General features: G+C 39.0%; 1 pseudogene; it reads right to left on the reverse strand.

Moving 5' to 3' along the window:
- Nucleotides 1-353: 353 nt before the first annotated feature.
- The window catches only part of LOC129066888 (oligophrenin-1-like), a 121,837-nt pseudogene continuing 101,796 nt past the window's right edge, over nt 354-20,394 (reverse strand).

Here is a 20,394-nt window from a genome sequence, read left to right on the forward strand (position 1 = left end):
CATGTGTTTGTTTCTATGTATTAGGTAGAGCAGCTACATCTCCCAGTCCAAGTTAAGTGACCTAATGTAATAGATGTTCTGTAGTGTCTAGTGGCACAGCCTCCCCTAATACCCAAGCTGGGTAATCAAGGTGTTCCTGCTGTGTGGGCTGTGTATACCCTCCCGTTGCAGTTGAGCCTTGATTGCTGTTGACATATCTAAGGTCAGCTACTACCTGTGTTCTTTCAGGTGTCACACAACATAAGCAACAAGTGATGTGCAGATGGCTGCTACTTGTGCTGGGCTTAGATGTGCCTTCTGAGGCCAAGCTGTGAACCAAGGCTGGCTGCTGCTAGTGCCAGGCCTGGGGCAACTTAGAAAGTGGCATGGGGCTCATTGAAGAGAGATGCTGCTTGTTTGAGAGAATTTAGATAATCTGAAGCGTGGGCCAAGACAATGCATTCATATGGAACAGCCACTGGAAACAAAAAAGCCATGTTTACCTATGCCGCTTTCTTGACTGGGCAAAATATATATAATTTTAATTCTACAACCTTCTTTAGCAGTATCTCCTTTCTTTTACAGTCACTTTTCCTAATATAGAAGCAGCTTTGGTGGGCCCAAAATTTGGGTGGGGCAATACGTCAGGGAATCAATAAGTGGGGTGTACAATGTGAGCCAGGTTGATGGATTCTAGGATAGCGCACCTGCTTGCTGGCTCTATGGCTCTGTGGTGGGAGGGCTCAGAAAAGAAGCAATGTCCTCTGCCAGCACTTCTGTCTGGGAAAGCCACCCACCAGCTCTCACCCTGATGGTGGACAATTCATTTCCTCCTCATATGTCACTGATGCCTTTTAATCTCTTCCCCGATGCTGGAGCTCAGAGGGAGCATGTAGGAGTAAATCTTTGCATGGGTTCTTTTAGAGGAACTGCTAGGGAGTCCAGAAGTTTCTGTTTCCCACAGTCTCAATTCCTACTTGTTTTTACAGCTAGAAGTTATGGCAACTTCTTCTTTTGGTGCTGGAGCCCTGGGCTTGGGCACCTGGTGTGTGGCCAGGACCCCTTGCTCCTGAGATATCCCTCCCAATTTTTATTCACCACCCATGGATTGTGACTAGCCCATTCCATAGCTCTGCCCCTACTACCAGTCTCAATGTGGTTTCTTCTTTAATTTCATAGTCGTAGGACTTTCATTCAGCTTGATTTCTAATGGTTTTGAATGATGGGCGTTCTATGGTTTAGTTGTAATTTTGATGTGGTTGTATGAGGAGGTGAGCAGTGTTTACCTACGCCACCTTCTTGACTGGAATATATATATATTTTAAATTCTAGAACCTTCTTTGGGAGTGTCTCTTTTCTTTTGCAGTCACATTCTTAATACAGAAGCCACTCTAAATAAGAATTATGAAATTAAAATTATTACCAAAAAAGGCATTCAGTAGCTTCTGAACCTGAATATTGCTGTCCAAGGTATGGTACAACACCTCTGTCTTAATTCTTTTGGCCTCAATGGCACTGATGCACTTTCTAGCAAACATGATGCACACCTCATTCAGCTCCAATTCTTCGTGTTTTGTCATGGGCCTGTGGTAGATAGGCTTTTTCCCATATATGGTCTCCATCCATAGTCTCTATTAGCCTCTGAAAGGGCCTGCAGAGTGATGGTTCCTGGCCTTTCATTAGTTTCTATATCAAAATACAACCTCTTCTCAATAGACTACATCTTCGTCTTATGCAGTACTTCAGGGTTAAGTAAAAGGGACCCTGCTTAGCACCTGGTTTGTGCTTTATTGGCATCACTGGTAAGCGTTTTTGTCTCTTTCTATGCTGGCAGTAGTATTTCCTCCAGAATACTCTCAAAGCCCATTTCTCTTGGGTATAAAGGTAGCCATCACTGGTTGGCTCTCCTGGATGTTTGCATATTGGGGAGACTCTTTTATCCTTAAGTTCTTCCATCTCTTCTCGGGTACTGGAGAAATGATTTCTTGTATTCTGCAAACTGAGTTGGAATTTTTGTTTGTATGGTAGGAAATCCTGTGTGAAATTCACAGTCAAGTTGTTGGGAATGAAGAGGCTATAAAAAAAGGCCAAGACTGGCTCCAAAATATTAAGCTTTCTGAACTCCTGAATTTCCTGGATTTGATTAACATAATCAAAGCAGAATTCAAGATTTAAAAATGTGCCTCTTCTTGGCCACCTGCAGGTCTGCCTCTTATAACAGATTCTTTCTTTTTGGAAGACAGATATGAGTGCTGATCCAGCAAAGAATACAACCTCTTATCATCATTTTCAAAATTCTTTTTGCTCTTCAGTCTCAATGTGGCTTCTGTAAATCCTTGGTTATAAAAGATCTCTTCAGCTATTCTTCAGTTGGTTATTCAGGATGATTGTTCTATAATTTAGCTGTAATTTCAGTTTGGTCCAGGGAGAATGTGAGTGTGGTTTCCATCTATTCTGCTGCCATCTTGGATATCCTAAATTTTTCTTGTTGAAGCCTATTTGCTTCTGCCAAATTTTTCCAGGAGTTTGATCAGCAAATCACTAGCATTGTGTATCATCATCATCCTTTCATTTTCAACTTCCTTTAGTAATTCAGCAAATTCCTTGAAGGATTCAGAGTTCTAGACACTGGAAATATAAGATCAGGGTATCAGCATGGTGAGGTTCTGGTGAGAGCCCTCTTCCAGACTGCATACACCCAACTTCTCATTATATCATCACATTATAGAAATAAGTTAAATACTTATTTTAAAATGTTCATTTTATTTATTTTAAAACTATGTGATATAGTGACTTAGCACAAACTTCAAAACCTTCAAGAGAGTATATTCTAAATAGGTATGTATGTATGTATGTATTAGAGAGAAGGGAAGGGAGGGAGATAGAGAGGGAAAAAAACATTGGTTAGTTGTCTCTTGTATGCACCCCAGCTGAGGACCGTACCCACAACCAGGCATGAGCCCTGACCTGGAATCAAACTGGTTATCTTTTGCTTCACAGGATGATACCCAACCAAGTGGACCACATTGGTCAGGGCAAGAGAGTATATTCTAAAAGTCATCATTTTACTCCCAAAGTTCCCTTCCAACTTACCCATATCTACTCTATCCTTCCCGAGCAATTAAATATACATAAAGGAATTATGTGTATATGGTGTGGCTGGTGTGGCTCAGTGATTTGAGCCCTGGCCTGTGAACTGAAAGCTTGCTGGTTAGATTCCCAGTTAGGACACATGCCTGGGTTGCTGGCCAGGTCCCAGGTGTGGGACATGCGAGAGGCCCGATCTGATCGATGTATCTCTCATGCATTGATGTTTCTCTCCCTCTCTTCTTTCCTCTCTCTCTAAAAATAAATAAAAAATATTTAAAAAGGTGTTAAAAATAATTATAGATACAAGATTTTTCTTTTGCTTAGGTAAACAATAATATTCTACACACACACTGTTCCATTCATCTCTCTTTTCATTTAACAATGTATCTTGGCATTTTTGCCATATCAGCACCTAAAGTGCTTTTTCATTTTTATTTAATGAATGAGTAATATTTCATTTTGTGGATGCAATATAATTTAATTATCCTGCTCTCTGCTGATAGAGTTGAGGTTTCCAGTTCTTTGCTACTCAAACAATGTTATAGTAAGCAAACTTGCTTATGATTTTTATTTTCAGAATTTAAATATCATTAATCTTTGATGATTCGGGAGACATGTTTAATGCTGGAGAGAGAGAAGAGAGAGGTGGCTGGAGAGAGAAGAGAGTACTCTGGTGTCTTATCTCCTAAAACAGTCATACTGGGGTTAGGCTTCAAAGTGAGAATTTTCAGGGAACACAGGTTAGTCCATAGCAGTGTTGTAAAGTTCTATGGGTTTTGAAAAATGCATAAGATCATGTATTTACCATTATAGTATCATACAGAATAGTTTCATTGTCTTAAAAATCTCCTGTGCTCTACCTATTCATTCCTCCCCACAAATCCATGACAGCCACTAATCTTTTTACTTCTCTCAATATGGTTTTTTTCCAGAACACCAGACAATTAAAATGATATATCCTGTAGCCTTTTCAGATTGGCTTCTTTACTTAGCAATATGCATTTAAGGCTCCTCCATATCTTTCATGGCTTGATAGCTCATTTATTTTATTGCTCATATTTCATTGTACAGATGTACCACAGTTTGTTTATCCATTCACCTATTGAATGACATCTTGGTTACTTCCACTTCTTGGAAATTATGAATAAAGCTGCTATAAATATTTGTGTGCAAGTTTTTGTGTGGATATACATCTTGACCTTATTTGTATCTGTATCCAGAAGCCAAACTGCATTGTATCATATAGTAAGAAAATTTTTAGCAATGGGCAAAGGACCTGAATAGACACTTCTTCAAGAAGGACATACAGATGGCCCATGGACATATGAAAAAATGCTAAATGTTACTAGCCATCAGAGAGATGCAAATTAAAACCACAATATCACCTCACACCTGCCAAAATAGTTATTATCAATAAATCAATAACAAGTGCTGGTGAGGATGTGGGGAAAAGGAGACACTAGTGCACTGTTGGTGGGAATGCAGACTGGTGCAGCCACTGTGGAAAACAGCACGGAATTTTCTCAAAAAATCTAAAAATATAACTGCCTTTTGTCCCAGTGATTCCACTGCTGGGAATATACCCTAAGAATCCTGAAACACCAAAAGAATATATGCACCCCTATGGTATAGCAGCAATATTTACAACAGCCAAGATTTGGAAACAGCCTAAGTGCCCATCACTAGATGAGCAGATAAAAAAGCTGTGGTACATTTACACAATGGAATACTACAGAGCAGAAAAAAGAAGAGATTCCCACCTCTTGCGACACCATGGATGAACTGGAAGCTATTATGCTAAGTGAAATGAGCCAGTGGGTAAAAGACAAATACCATATGACCTTATTTATAAGGAATCTAGTGAACAAAATAAATTAATGAGCAAAACAGAACCAGATGCATAGAAACAGAACAGGCTGACAGATGTAAGAGGGGAAGGGAGAGGGAGGAACTGGTTGAAAGAAGGTGAAGGGATTAGTCAAAGAACATGTATGAGTGACCCATGGACATGGACAACAGTGTGGGGATTGACTGTGGGAGTCGGGAGTGTGGTGAATGGAGGGGGCAAAGGAAGGAAAATTGGGACAACTGTAATAGTATAGACAATACAATATTTAAATTAAAAAAAGAAAAAATGACTATGTTTATCTTTGTAGGAAACTGTCAACCTGTCTTTCAAAGTTGGTGTAACATGCTGCATTCCCACCAACAATGAGTAAGATCTCCTGTTGCCCCATGCTTTTGTCAGCATTTGATGTTGTCTGTGTTTTGGATTTTAGCAATTTTTATTGCTGTGTAGTGGTATTTGATTGTTTTATTTGCAATTCCCCAATGACGTGTTATGTTGAGCATCTCTGCCTATACTTATTTGCCATTTGATGGTATGTAGTTTTTGGTGAGGTACCAGATCTTTTGTCTGCTTTTAAGTTGAGTTGTATGTTTTCTTTCTGTTGAGTTTTAAGAGTTTTTTAAAATATGTATTTTGGATATAAGTACTTTAGCAGATAACTTCTTTTACAAAGATTTTTCTCCCAGTCTGTGACTTGTCTTTTCATTCTCATAACAGTGTCTTTCACAGAGCATACACTTTAGTGAATTCCAATTTATCAATTATTTCTTTCATGGATTCTGCCTATGGTGTCATATTTGAAAACTCATTGCCAACTTCAGTGTCATCTAGATTTTCTCTGATGTTATCTCTTAGAAGTTTTATAGTTTTGTGTTTTACATTTAGGTCTATGATCCATTTTTAAAGCCTTTCCTTTTTATTTAATTTATTAGGGTGACACTAGTTAACAAAATTATACAGGTTTCAGGTCACAGTTCTATGACACATCATCTGTACACTGTATTATATGTTCACCACTCTAAGTCAAGCCTCCGTCCATCACCATTTATCCCTCCTCTTCCACCTTCCCCACTACTCCTCCCCCTGGTAATCACCACACTGTTGTCCATGTCTATGAGTTTTTTCTCTCTTTTTGCTCAATTCTTCTACCTCTCCAGGACCCTCCCCCTCAACACTGCCACACCTATGCCAGGAGATGTCAGCTTGCTCTCTGTTTTGCTTGTTAATTCATTTTGCTCATTAGATTCCACATATGAATGAAATCATATGATACTTGTCTTTCAACACCTGGCTCATTTCACTTAGCATAGTGCTCTCCAGGTCCATCTATGCTGTTGCAAAAGGTAAATTTCCTTCTTTTTATGGCTGAGTAGTATTCCATTGCGTAAATGTACCACAGCTTTTTTAATCTATTCATCTACTGATGGGCACTTGGGCTGTTTCCAGATCTTAGCTATTGTAAATAGCACTGTAGGGGTGCATATATTCTTTAGAATTAGTATTTTGAGTTTCTTTGGGTAAATTTCCAGAAGTGGAATTGCTGGATCATAAGGGAATTCCATTTTTTATTTTTTGAGGTAACTCCATACTGCTTTCCAGAGCAGCTGTACCAGTCTGGATTCCCACCAATAGTGCACTAGGATTCCTTCTACTTCACCTCCTCACCAACATTTGTTAGTTTTTGTAAAAATTGTATGATCTGTCTATATTATTATTTTTTTACATGTGGATATCCACTTGTTACAACACCATTTGTTGAAAAGACTATTGTTATGGGTTGAATTGTGTTCCCCTCAATTGCATATGTTGGAGCCCTAACCCTCATTTCTTTATTATTTTTTAAGTTTTTAAACAGCAGTGTGTTGCCTCTTGTGTGCCCCCAACTGGGGACCTGGACCACAACCAAAGCATGTGCCCTGGTTGGGAATCGAACTGGTGACCCTTTGGTTCACAGGCTGGCACTCAATCCACTGAGCTACCCCAGACAGGGCTAGTTCTTTAGAATGTGACTATATTTAGAGATGGAGCTTGTTAAGAGCTAATTAAGTTAAAATGGGTTGTTAGGATGGGCCATAATTCAATTGACTGATGTCCTAATTACAGAAGAGATTAGAGACACCAGACACATACAAAGACCTAGAGGTGAACATATGAAGACACAATGATAAAGTGGATATCTACAAGGAATGTAAAAATACCTCAAAATAAACCAAACCTGCTAATATCTTGATCTTGGATTTTTAGCCTCCAGAACTGTGACAAAATACAATTTATGTTGTTGACGCCACCTGGTCTGTAATATTTTGTTATGACAGTTCTATTAAACTAATACAAATATTCTTTCTCCATTGAACCTCCTTTGTACCTTTGTCAAAGATCACTTGACTTTATTTGTGTAGATCTATTTCTGAGCTCTCTCTTCTGTTCCAACTAAGTATTTGTCTGTTTTTTTTCCCCCACTAGTACCACACTGTCTTGGTTACGGTAGCTGTAAAGTAATTCTTAAAGTCAGGTAGTGTCAGTCCTCTAACTTTGTTGTTCTTCTTCAATACTGTTCTGGCTATTCTGAATTTTTTGCCTTTCCATATAAATTTTAGAATCAGTTTGTCAATATGAATAAAATAACTAGCTGGCATTTTGATTTGGATTGCATTGAATCTATAGATCTAAACAGAGGAACAAAGATCTTAACAACAATGAATCTTTTCTATTCATGAATGTGGACTATCTCTCCACTTAGATGTTCTCTGATTTCATTCATCAGAGTTAGTAGTTTTCCTCAGGTGGATCTTGTACATATTTTTTAGAGTTATACTTAAGTATTTCTTTTTGAGGGGTGCTAATGTTAATCATGTTATATTTTAAACTTCAAATTCTAATTTTTCATTGCTGGCATGTATAAAGCAATCGACATACTTAGTTTTCCTTGGGGCAGGCAATTGTTAAGGAGAATAAACTACTTTGGGCCTATTGCAAAATGGTTACTTTTGTCCTCCGTATGTCAGAAACATAAGGGCAGTTTTTTTTTCTGATCTTCTTCACCTTGAGAACCTGGTGGGGTTCCTGGAGATAAAACTCATATAAGTTGTAGGGACACCGTGAAGCTGGGCTCCCAGGAGTTTTTATATGTTGAGCTAGTCCAAATTCAGCCTCTGAAAATTAGTAAATTATACTTTAAGTGTTTCTTGCTGCAGCTTCTGCTCCAGGGAGCTGTGATTCTGTAATTTGCCTGTCTCTCCAGTTTTCAGTGTGGTGATTTACCCTATGACCTCAGTTCTCTGGTGGATCTAAGCAAAGATGTTGATTTTTAGTTTGTTCAGCTCTTTTCTAGATGTGAGGATGGGAGTTACAATTTCCAAGCTCTTTACATGTCAGACTGGAAACTGGAAGTCTTACAGTGTTTTATAAGGTACCAGATACCTCAAGTACTATAAAAGTAACTGATAATAGCTTTATCTTGAACAATGTAAAGATTTTTTAAAATATAATTTTTATTTTAGATGATTTTTAAAGGAAATTTCCGTTCTGTTTAAAATAAGAATAAAGTAAATGAAAAAGCAGTTTGTAATTGGTTCCATCACTCAACAGCATGACTGTTCACATTATAGTATCTTCTTCTCTCCTACCTCCTCCTTTGTCTCTTCCTTCCTCCCCTTCCTTTCTATTTTGTGAAGTGCCTACAATCTGTTATTCCCTGTGATAGATGTAGGTTCTTTTGAGTTTCTTGTACCTGTATTATTGTGTGCTTGTGTGCTATGTGATGAGCTCATTTCTCCCAACCGTTTCCTCTAATCTGATGACTACTGATCTGATATAACAGTGCCATCTGGTTTCATTTGGAATGAAGAAGTTCTACTTTTAGAGATATGCAAAGGAATAGCTATCACTTGGTAGTACTTGGTGATGAGATATTCATCCAAATGTATTTATACTATTGTTCTTTAGATTATCACAAAATAAAAATATAAAAATATGCATGGCCTTTCTAGGATGCAATTGATCATTACCCATTTCTTTGAAAAAAGAATGCTTTTAAGGTATGTATAAGGTAAGTGGTTTCACTTAAAACTATTTACTTTAGCTTTAAGTAAAACTGCTTCTTTATATACCTCCCACAGAAAACTATTTGCAAAGTGTGCGAAAAGAAATACTGAGAAACCTTGTTGTGTGGATGTAAATTTCTTTATGTGTATAAAAACTCTAATGTATATTTTATCATAGATGTAATTTCCTACCTTAGATTCCAACAGTAATGTTTAAGCCAGTAAATTCTTAAGCTTTACCAACATCTTACTGAGTTGCTTTACAATGCAGAAAATCTTGCCACAATTAGGATTTGAGAAAGGAAACAGAGAGCAGTACCTGACATCAAGAAGCTGGCCTCGCATTCACAGCTAGGCCATACTTTTCTCCTATGAGACATAAATAATCTCACAGAACACCAATCTCAGGCAAGGTTACACTGAGGCCATGATAAAATGAAACAGAACAAGGCCACTTCATAATTTTGTCTAAGCACAGACATAAACAAGGTCACTGTGGCACTCCCAAAATATTTACAAAACACCCCTCTCAGCCAAAATGAGTGACTGCTGGTTGTTGTTTTGTTTTGTTTTTTGTTTTTGTTTTTACCAATTACAGTTTTTATTCTTGTGGTAGTCTCCTCTCCTATGAATAAGATTTATGGAGCTATTCAATCATAGACTCTCTGTCAAGTCACCTAATCGAAGTCCCAATCTCTGTAATTGCTTCTTTCTACCATTCTCTTGCTGAGACATCTTATAATTCCCCATGGTGTATATTCTGTCTGCATCAAGGAACAAAGTCAACTTGTTTAGTTACGGATGTGTTTCTGGTAGTTCTTTGGTTGAAAAGCATTGACATAACATCTAAATAAATTAAGTAATTAGTTTGTAAAGCAAACCTTAATTAAGCTTTTAGTATGTGGTTCCAAACTGCTTGAGTGTTTTGGTTTAAAATCTTTGAAAATATGATGAAAATTACAGACCCTCTTGCTGGAAAAATGAAGATTCACTCAAAGATTCACCCATATTTTCAGGGGATCACAGACCTTTTTGATTAAGAGTCTGAATCTAGTCATTAGGATAAGATGCACTCTCTTTTCAAGGAGTTCAGGATCAGCACAGGGCAGTAAGTGACATATTTCTTTATTGGGAACATTCCTCAAATAGAGATGATTTGCAAATGAGAACTACCTACTAAATAGAGAACCAGGGCTATATATAAATAGGGTAAGGTTAATTCTGTCAGTGTATTCTTTTTCCTTATGCAATATTTTAAATATTAGATAAATTTATTATAAATTTATGGCAGCAATACTTTGTAAGAGAGGGGTTGGGGAGGGAGGAAGAAGTATTGCAACATGTGCAATTTCACATAGTCCTCCTTTTAAGTGGTACGGGATTGTTCCTTCTTTCTCATTTACAAAGTCTCTCATTACACCAACTGAGACAGACTATAAACAAGGTGAGGGAATTGTTTTCCAATGAGGAAAAACTGTGTTACAAGGATGTGAGTATTTGCATTTGAGGTGACCAAACTGCAGAAAGCCTGAAAGTCATATGTCTTTCACTACAGCCCTGAGACTTGAGGTCAAGTCCTGAATGTCTGCATTCTCCTTGGTGGCAAGACCTGTATTTTTTTTAAGTTTTTTACCCTAACCACACAGAAAGGTACTCAACATGGGTCTGTCCAGAAAAAGTCCAGTCATTGTTAAAATAACAAGAATAGCTTGTGTGATATCAATGTAACCTGGTAGTGAAGGAGAGTGGACTGGAATGTGCATGCATGAACAATGATGACTTCACTGTACTAATCAGTGGGGGGTGGTAGATGCCATTGAGTGAGCATGTCTAATGTGTGGCTGTCACATTCAAAATGACTGAGCAGAGCAATGAATCTGCATCAAATTTTGCATTAAGCTTGAACATTCCTCCATGAAAACTATTCAGATGATTCAGAACGCTTTTGGGGATGATGCAATAAGTGCAGCACAAATAAAAGTGGGGCACAAATGCTTCAAAGATGGTTGAGAATCTGTTGAAGGTGATCCATGTTCTGGAAGGCCTGCAACAGATTAACATCTGAGAATGCTGAATGAATATGGGCTGCAATCAACAAAGATTACCTCCTGACAGTGTAAGAACTAGAGGCTAGTCTAGGGATTCCAAAAACTGTGTCTGAGATTTTGATGCAGGATCTCGGCATGAAATGTGTCGTGGCAAAATTTGTTCTACTGCCTCTGCTACCAGAGCAGAATGAACATCGTGCTGCAGTTACTAATGGCTTGATTCGAACCACTACCAATGAACTAGATTTCCTCAAGAAGGGCATAACTGGTGATGAATCATGGGCCTATGGCTATGATCTGGAAATGAAGGCCCAATTGTCCCAAAAGAAGTCGCCTGACTCTCCACACCCAAAGAAGGCATGGCAAAATCACAGCAAGATCAAGACCATGTTAACTGTTTCTTGATTGGGAAGGTGTTTTCCATCACGAGTATGATCCTCTAGGCCAAGCAATTAATGAGGAGTACTGCCTCAATGTTCTTCATCAATTGAGAGATGAAATATCATGAAAATGGCAGCAGCTATGGGCAACTGGTAATTGGCATCTTCATCACGACAATGAGCCCACTCACACACCATGTCTTGCACAGATTTTTTCTGTGAAACATCAAATCACCCAGGTGACTCAGCCCCACTACAGCCCAGATTTTGTGCCCTACAACTTCTGGCTTTTCCCAAAACTAAAATCACCTCTGAAAGGGAAGAGATTTCAAACTGTCAATGAAATTCAGGAAAATAGGATGGGGCAGCTGATGACAATTCCAACAAAGGATTTTGCTGAGTGGTTTGAACAGTGCAAGACATGCTGGGAGAACCGTGTGAAGTCCCAAGATGACAGAGGCATCATTGTCCTATGTACAATGTTTCTTGTATCTTGTATCTACTTCAATAAATATCTCTATTTTTCGTAGTACATGGCTGGATACTTTCTGGACACACCTTGTGTATTTGTCAAAGAAATGTGTAGTTCCAGAGGTATAGTACTTCTACACTCCTTCTATTCCTGTCCCACTTCCTCACCCCATTGACCCAGATCCTAGGACTGCCTTTCTGCTGATTTTGCCATGTCAATCCTATCAGATCACTGAGGAGGAACAGGGAGAAGCCATAGCAGGAGGTTGCCTGAGGCAATGGTATACAGTTTAGGATGGAATTGGCTGAGAAGCTGATTGCCTCCAGAGTGCATGGAATTATGGATCAGAAGATTTAAAATAAAAAGAGGGCAGAGACTAGCTCTCTGGCTCTCTCTTCCTCTAGGATGCCTGGATGATTGTGCTGCAGCTGCCTGTGTTTCTATTTTGGATTGGAAGGAACTCTGGGAATAGCCTAGGACAGGCCTGAACTGGCAGAGGGTGGCAGGGTTATTTTTGTTTGGGTGTTCAAGCTCAGAGGCAAAAGCCTGCCATTCTTCCAAAATTGTGTAGTTTTTGTATCTCATATTGTTTTAGTTTGTAAACTAAACCTATATAAATAAGATAATTAAAAACTAACAAGGGGAATGATAGGGAAGCTCAAGCGTGAAAGAGTTTAGCCTTAATTGATAGGCTTCAGTGACTAATGCACATAGAAAGCTGTTTTTCCAAAATTGTGTAGCTTTTGGATAAAGACTCCTTTCCTTTATCACTAAACCTTTGCCTCTGAAATTTTGCCTAGAGCGTGGTGGCAAACAGCAGGACCCCACTTGCTGTTCCATAACAAGGGTCCTTTCAGGGGAACTGCTTGGGACTCCAGAGCTTTTTTCCAGACTCAATCCCTGCTGGGTTTTGCAGCCAGAAGTTGTGGGACTTATCTTTCCTGGCACTGGAACCCTGGGCTGGAGGGCCTGGTGTGGGGCTGGGACTCCTTGCTCCCAAGGTATCCCTCCCAAATTTTTATCCACCGCACCTGGGTGTGGGAGCAGCCCACTCCGTACCTCTGCCCCTCCTACCAGTCTGGATGGATGTGTTTTTTTAATTCTGTAGTTGTCAGATTTCCATTCAACTCAATTTCTGATGGTTCTGAGTGATGATTCCATTTCTATAATTATAGTTCTATAATTTAGTTGTAATTTTGATGTGGTTGTGGGAGGAGGTGAGCCATGTTTACCTATGCTGCCATCTTGACCAGAAGTTCTCACTTTAATTTCTTCATCTGTAAACTGGGAAGGATAACTGTACTTACCTATCAGTATTATTATGAGGGATTAAATAAATTCATGCAAGTCCTTACACATAGGGAACACAATAGATATTAGCTATTATTGTACATTTCAAGTATATATTTTGCATTGCTATCAAAGTTACATTTAATATATGTAATTACTAAATTATGATTCAGCAATTCATGTGCTTATATAACTACAGTACTAGGTAAAGGTGACAGTTCCTTCTGAAATACTCCCGTAGTATTTTCTGCCTTGAGGAACAAAGGACATTATGTCTTTATATGTACTACGTTAGTATCCCACTAATTATAAATGCAGCTCCTTAACTGCCTCTGAGTATCTATTATAAATGTAATAGGCAAATAATATCTAATGCTGGCTTTGTAAACAATGACACACATTCAATTTTTGTTCCTAATATTTACTTTGTTGTTAACTACTATGAGCATTTTACCAATCTTATCCCAATAATTTTAAAAACTAATAAAATCTGTTGTTCTAATGATCATAATTCAATTATTAATCATATTTTTACCAGTATTTGTGTCAAACTCTAAGAATAAAAAATAGAAAGAAAGAAAACTTTTTCTTTTTTCTTCAATCATGTTTTCTCCATATTTTTAAAAAAGAAACACCCAAACAGAAGCAAGAAGCCAAAGCAGGCATACTGCTCATCTCTGTGAAACTACTGCCATTTCCAGGAGTTTTAGCTGTTTTTTCCTACGGGTGGCAGAACCCTCAAGTGAGTGGTTTCTGTATTGTGGACACATTGAACCCATTTGAGCCTATTTACATTGTGTTTTCAATCCCAGCCCCCCCCCCACCTTTTTTTTATTGTGCCATCATTGAACAAAAAACAACCACATTCTCTTACTTTTCATATCCTTGGCCATACCCTCTTTGTATTCTTCCTAATAATGGGTAGTCCTTATTCTAGCACTTAGGTCTCATTTCTCCCTTTTTTCTTTTACTAAATTCATTATTTCAGTGACATTATCTACATTTTTTGCTTTAATTATGTGGTTGCAATTCACATTCTTTATCATTAGCTCTGACTTTTTCATTGCCCATATGAAATCTCAGGGTGATCATAACAGAAAGCACAAAATGAGTGGTTTAAACCAATAGAAATATACTTTCTCACAGTTCTGAAGGCCACAGGTTTGAAATCATGATGTCAGCAGAATTTTACTCCCTCTGAAGCCTCCAGAGGAGAATTCTCCCTTGACTCTTCCAGCTTCCAGGTGGCTCTTGGCATTTTTTGGCTTCTTTGGCTATGGCCACATTATTCCAATCTCCGCCTCTGTCTTCACAATGCCTCCCCCTCTGTGTGACTGTTTCCTCGCCTGTTGATCTCCTCTCTGTGTCTCTCTTAAAAGGACATTCATCACTGAATTTAGAGCTCCCCTGGATAACCCCAGGATATCTTTTCAACTCAAGATCCTCAACTTAATAACATCTGCAAAGAGCCTTTTTCCAAAGATGGTAATTTATAGATTTTGGGAATTAGGAAATGCATACATGTTTCTGGGGGTTATGATTCAACCCACCACACCAGGTATAAGAAAAACAACATATAATCAATGACAAATGACAACTGATACCAGACCCTACCTGTTGGGTATTAGTGGGGGAGGAGGGGAGTGAAAAGTTAGAGCACACATGTCCTGTCTAAAGTGGGCAGCCCCCACTCAGCTGTAGCTGGGGGCTGACATGGGGACATGCAGACCCACTATTGCCAGTTCTTCTGATATCCCCAGAGAATCTGGAATTCCAGATTTTTATATGTTGGCAACTAATTAAAATGTAAAAAGTCTGCTTAGTAGGTAGCACTGTGGGACAATAAACCTGTCAGTGGGTAGGATGTGGTAAGCTGCCAGGCCATGACCTCTTGTTGGCAGTCTGTTGTTCAGAGAACAGCTCTGAGGAGAAGGGCCGAGAACCTTCACTCTGGGGGTGAGAGAGGTAGGAAATCTAATGACAGTTGAGAAAGGAAGAAAGATGCTAATATTACCTTTGATTTGCCATTCTTTGCTGTTTTAATTCAATGAGAAACAAATAATTGCTAAACCTGAAAAGGTTGGTTTCTTTTTTTTAAAGTATATTTTATTGACTATGTTATTATAGTTGCCCCAATTTCCCCCCCTTTGCCCCCTCTACCCATTACCTCTTTTCCTCCAGCAATTCCCTCCTTAGTTCATGTCTCTGGGTCATGCATATAAGCTCTTTGGCTTCTCCATTTCCTATACTATTCTTAACATCCCCCTGTCCATACTGTACCTACTGACTATGCTTTTAATCCCGGCACCTTTTCCTCAATTCTCCATTTTCCACCTCCCAGCTGATAACCCTCCAAATGATTTCCATACCTATGGTTCTATTCATGTACTGGTTGTTTGCTTAGCTTGTTTTTTAGATTCAGTTAGTAGTTGTGATTTTTTTGCCTTTTTAATGTTCATAGTTTTGATCTTCTTTTTCTTAAATCAGTCTCTTTAACATTTCCTGCAATAATGGCTTGGTGATGATGAACTTTAGCTTCCCCTTATCTGGGAAGCACTTTATCAGTCCTTACATTCTAAATGAGAGCTGTGCTGGATAGAGTAATCTAGGTTGTAGTGCCTTGCTTTTCATCACTTTGCATACTTCTTGCCAGTCCCTTCTAGCCTGCAAAGTTTCTTTTAAGAAATCAGCTGATAGTCTTATGGGTATTCCTTTGTAGGTAACTCTCTTGCAGCTTTTAAGATTTTTCTCTTTATCTTTAACATTTGGCATTTTAATTATGATGTGTCTTGGTGTGGTCCTCTTTGGGTCCAGCTTGTTTGGGACTCTCTGTGCTTCCTGGATTTGTATGTCTATTTCCTTTGCCAAAGTAGGGAAGTTTTCTTTCATTATTTTTTTAAAATAAGTTTTCAATTTCTTGCTCTTCCTCTTCTGTTCTGGCACCCCTATGATGCAGATGTTAGTGTGTTTAGAGATATCCCAGGGGCTTCTTATACTATCCTCGTTTTTTTTAATTCTTATTTCTTCTTTCAGATCTGGTCCAATGTTTATTTCTCTCTCATGTTCCAAATCATTGATTTGAATCCTGGCTTCTTTCCCTTCACTGTTGGTTCCCTGTAGATTTTTCTTTGTTTCACTTGTTATAACTTTCATTTCTTCCTTTATGTTGTTGCTGTACTCAATGAGTTCTTTGAGCATCCTGATCACCAGTGTTTTGAACTCTGCATGTGATAGGCTGGCTATTTCTATTTCATTTAGTTCTTTTTCTGGGACTTTGTTATTTACTTTCATTTCTTTGCCTTCTCAATTTGGCAAACTTCCTGTTTTTGTTTCTGTGTATTAGGTAGAGCTACTTTGACTCCCTGTAAAAGGCACCTGTAAATTGAGTGAGGTAGAGCCTTAAGTAATTGTCACTTCACTGCTTTGTGGCTCTGTGTAGGGGGAGGGTTCAGAGAGGCGACTGTGCCATTGGCTGCTTCTTGGGGGTTGCCCAGCACTTATCCCATTTCTAGTCTCTTCATCCCCTTCCTGTCTGTGACTGGTGCCCTTTCAGCTATGGCCCTGATGTTGAGTTCCAGAGTGGGTGGGTTTGTGTACATTTTAAGGCCATGTGGGCCCTTCAGTTGGATTTTCCTGAAAATCTGGCAGTTTCTTCTGCTGCCCCAACCCCCACTGTTTTTTATAGCCAGCAGTTAGGGGGATTTACCTTCCAGGTACTGGAATCCTGGGCTGTGCAGTCCAACCTGGAGCTGGGAGGGCTTGCTTTCAAGGCATCCCTCCCAATTTTTATCCACCATATGTGAATGTGGGATGGCCTGTGCCTGGTCCGCCACTGCTACCACCTCTCTGTGCCACACTATGTCTTCTCACCTCTCTGCCCCTTCTACCCATCTGGATGAATGTGGCTTCTTTAAATCCTTGGTTCTGAGACGTCCATACAGTTTGATTTTATGACAGTTCTAGGTGTTATTTGTTTTGAGATTTAGTTGTAATTCTTTTTGTGGTTGTGCAAGGATGTGAAGCTTGTCTACCAACACTTCCATCTTGACCGGATGTCTCTGGAAAGGTCAGTTTCCTGTTGATGTCCTCTGGTAAAATTTTTAAGTTGATAATTGTGTAGCAATGCCTGCTTAATAGTGCCTGTGAACTTTTGGAAGGCAGTTAGAAACCTCTTTTTTATGTACCATTCAAATTTTATTTTTAGACTTTATTCTTTTCTTCATGTTTTTAGCAGCAGAATAATTAACAGACTCGATGTCCCAGCCATTCTGAAAAAGATGCAGTGTCCTGAATGTTCTGTGCTCTCTACACCTTCAGCTCTTTGCAACACTGTGCACTCAACCCCAATTCCTACTCGCTCAGTCAACATGTAATTTTCTCTATTAGTGTTTCCTAAGGCTCTAAGGCTGTGTTGGATGCCCCTTTTACTAAAGTTTAGCATGGTGGTTCTAGTGGAGGCAGTACTGCCCTCTGGGGAATAGTTTGAAATTAATGGAGACCTTTTTAGTTGTCACAATGAGGTATAACTGGAATTTTGTGTGAGGGTGGCCAGTATGCTGGCATCCTGCAATTCAAAGGATATTTCACACAATAAAGAATTGCCTTATGTTTGTATGACTTTTGAATGCCCTGCTGGTCATTTGCATATTTAGGAATGAATTTTCATATAATTAGCTAAAGAAGTTTTATTCTAAATCATCTGTAGTATTGGTACCAAACAAAAGAGTGAAAATCATGAATGACTCTCTGTGGAGTGGTTTTCTCTGCTTTGGCCAAGTTCTTCCTCAAGGACATTTTTTTTCTTTCAAAAAATTTTGTCTACACAAATGACTTACCGAGTTTAATTCACCCTTTTCATTGGGCTTAACTTGTAATTTAACCAATGTGGCCTTCTCTTTAGTCCTACCACTTGGTCTGGAGCCCCTAATATTATGTAAATTGGCCCTGGCTTTAAAAACTAAATCATTTTGCCTGAAGATCCAGTATGAGAATTTTTCCTTTGTGTTTTCTTTAGACATTCATTAAGACTCCTAGCAGTCTTCATAGGGAGTACAAACTATGCTGTTGATTTTGACACTCTTTTTAAATAATATATTTTTTAACCCAAACAGAAAATCAGTAGGGTCTTGATGTCTGACCATCAGAATCGATCACCCATGCACTGAGTTCTCCGCATTGCTCAAAATGTTTATCTTGCTTTACGGTATTCACTTCAGGGGTGAAAATATATTATTAATTTCAACTGACATCTCCTCTTTCACAGAATTCTTGTTTTCTTTTGTGGATGAAAGATTGCTCATTAGGATGATGAGGGCCCTGGGGAAGTCATAGCACCTGAAAGTCACATCACTTTGATGACGAAGTGATGGGGGTAAGGAGTGGATTAAACTTCACTTTTCCCAGGGCTGTCTATGGCAGGAAGGCTTAATGTGGGGACCTATGGCCTAAGATAGTTGGTTCTGTGTATGATCCAGCTGTTAAGGAACTAGGTAGAAGCCATTGACTACTTGCTTCCTCTGTAGACTGACTAAGCGGTTTGTTTTCCCTTAAATGAGTTTACCAGCTTCGTGAAAGACTCTGAGCCCAAACCATCTAGCTAAGCCACTCTCAGATTCCTCACCCACAGAAACTGAGATAATTGCTATAGTCTGAATGTTTATTTCCACCCAGAATTTGCATGTTAAAATCCTAATGCCCAAGATGATAGTATTAGTAGGTGAGGCCTTTGGGAGCTACTTAGGCCTTGAGGATAGAGCTTGTGAATGGGATTAGTGCCCATATAAAAGATGCTACAGGGAGACCCCAGCCCTTTACATTATACATTCACATTATACGAGGATGCAAAGAGAAGTCTGTGACCAGGAAGAGGGCCCTCACCCAACCATGCTGGCACCCTGATCTAGGACTTCCAGCTTTCAGAACTATGAGAAACAAATTTCCATTGTTATAAGCTACCAAGTCTGTGGTATTTTGTTATAAAAACCTGAACCTAAGACAATAATAAATGCCTGTTGTTTTAGACTGCTAAATTTTAGGAAAACTTGTTATATAGCAATCAATAACTAATACATATCAGTATATAACTTTGTATACTAAATTTTCCTGTTTAAATTGCTGCTGTGCCATTTCCTGACTGATATAAACATAGAAATAGACAAGGAGTAAATCTAAAAGAAGAATACTAGTGTTTACTGAGGTTAAAAAAACCTCAAATTACCTTAGGTTGGGATATTGATATTATTAGTGGGTCTAGATATTAATTTATCATGCCAAACTAAAGTGATTATTTCTAGGTAACAATCTAGGTTTAAGGGCAATTTTAGATCTAAGTTTCAAGGTTTAAGCATAATCTTATGTGCTTTATATCTATGAAATTTGATAAATAGATATTTCTATATAATGCACTAAAATATTTTAATTAAGTCACTTAATTAAACTTAAAAAACTCATTCTGCTGCGTAGTACTCCATTGTGTATATGTACCATAATTTTTTGATCCAATCATCTACTAATGGGCATTTAGGTTGCTTCCAAGACTTGGCTATTGTAAATTGTGCTGCTATGAACATTGGGGTGCATCGGTTCTTTTGTATTGGCGTTTTGGTGTTCTCAGGGTATAGTCCCAGCAGGGGAATCGCTGGATCAAAAGGCAGTTCCATTTTCAGCTTTCTGAGGAAATTCCACACTGCTTTCCATAGTGACTGCACCAGTCTGCATTCCCACCAACAGTGGACTAGGGTTCCCTTTTCTCCACAGCCTCGCCAGCACCTGTTGTTTGTGGATCTGTTTATGATGGCCATTCTGACCGGTGTGAGGTGGTACCTCATGGTGGTTTTGATCTGCATTTCTCTGATGGCTAGTGATGCTGAGCATCCTTTCAAATGCCTCTGGGCCCTCTGTATCTCCTCCTTAGAAAAGCATCTGCCCAGGTCCTTTGCAACAGCATGGATGGAACTGGAGAGCATCATGCTAAGCGAAATATGCCAGGGCGTGAAAGACAAATACCATATGATCTCACCTATAAGTGGAACCTAACCAACAATGCAAAGATCCAAGGAAAATATGACCAGCAACATTGAAAGGAAAAGAAATCAACAGAGACAAGAGAGAAGGGGGGCGGGCAGGGAAGGGGAGGGAAGGGGAAAGTCAAGGAACATATAGCAAAGACTCATGGACAAAACCAAAGGGGAAGAGCTGAGGGAGGGAAGGTGGGAGGGGGCAAGGGAAAGAGGTGGAGGGGAGG

This window comes from Pteronotus mesoamericanus, unplaced genomic scaffold (genome assembly GCF_021234165.1).
Source record: "Pteronotus mesoamericanus isolate MK-2021 breed Mesoamerican mustached bat unplaced genomic scaffold, CSHL_Meso_final contig_20, whole genome shotgun sequence".
NCBI lineage: Eukaryota > Metazoa > Chordata > Mammalia > Chiroptera > Mormoopidae > Pteronotus > Pteronotus mesoamericanus.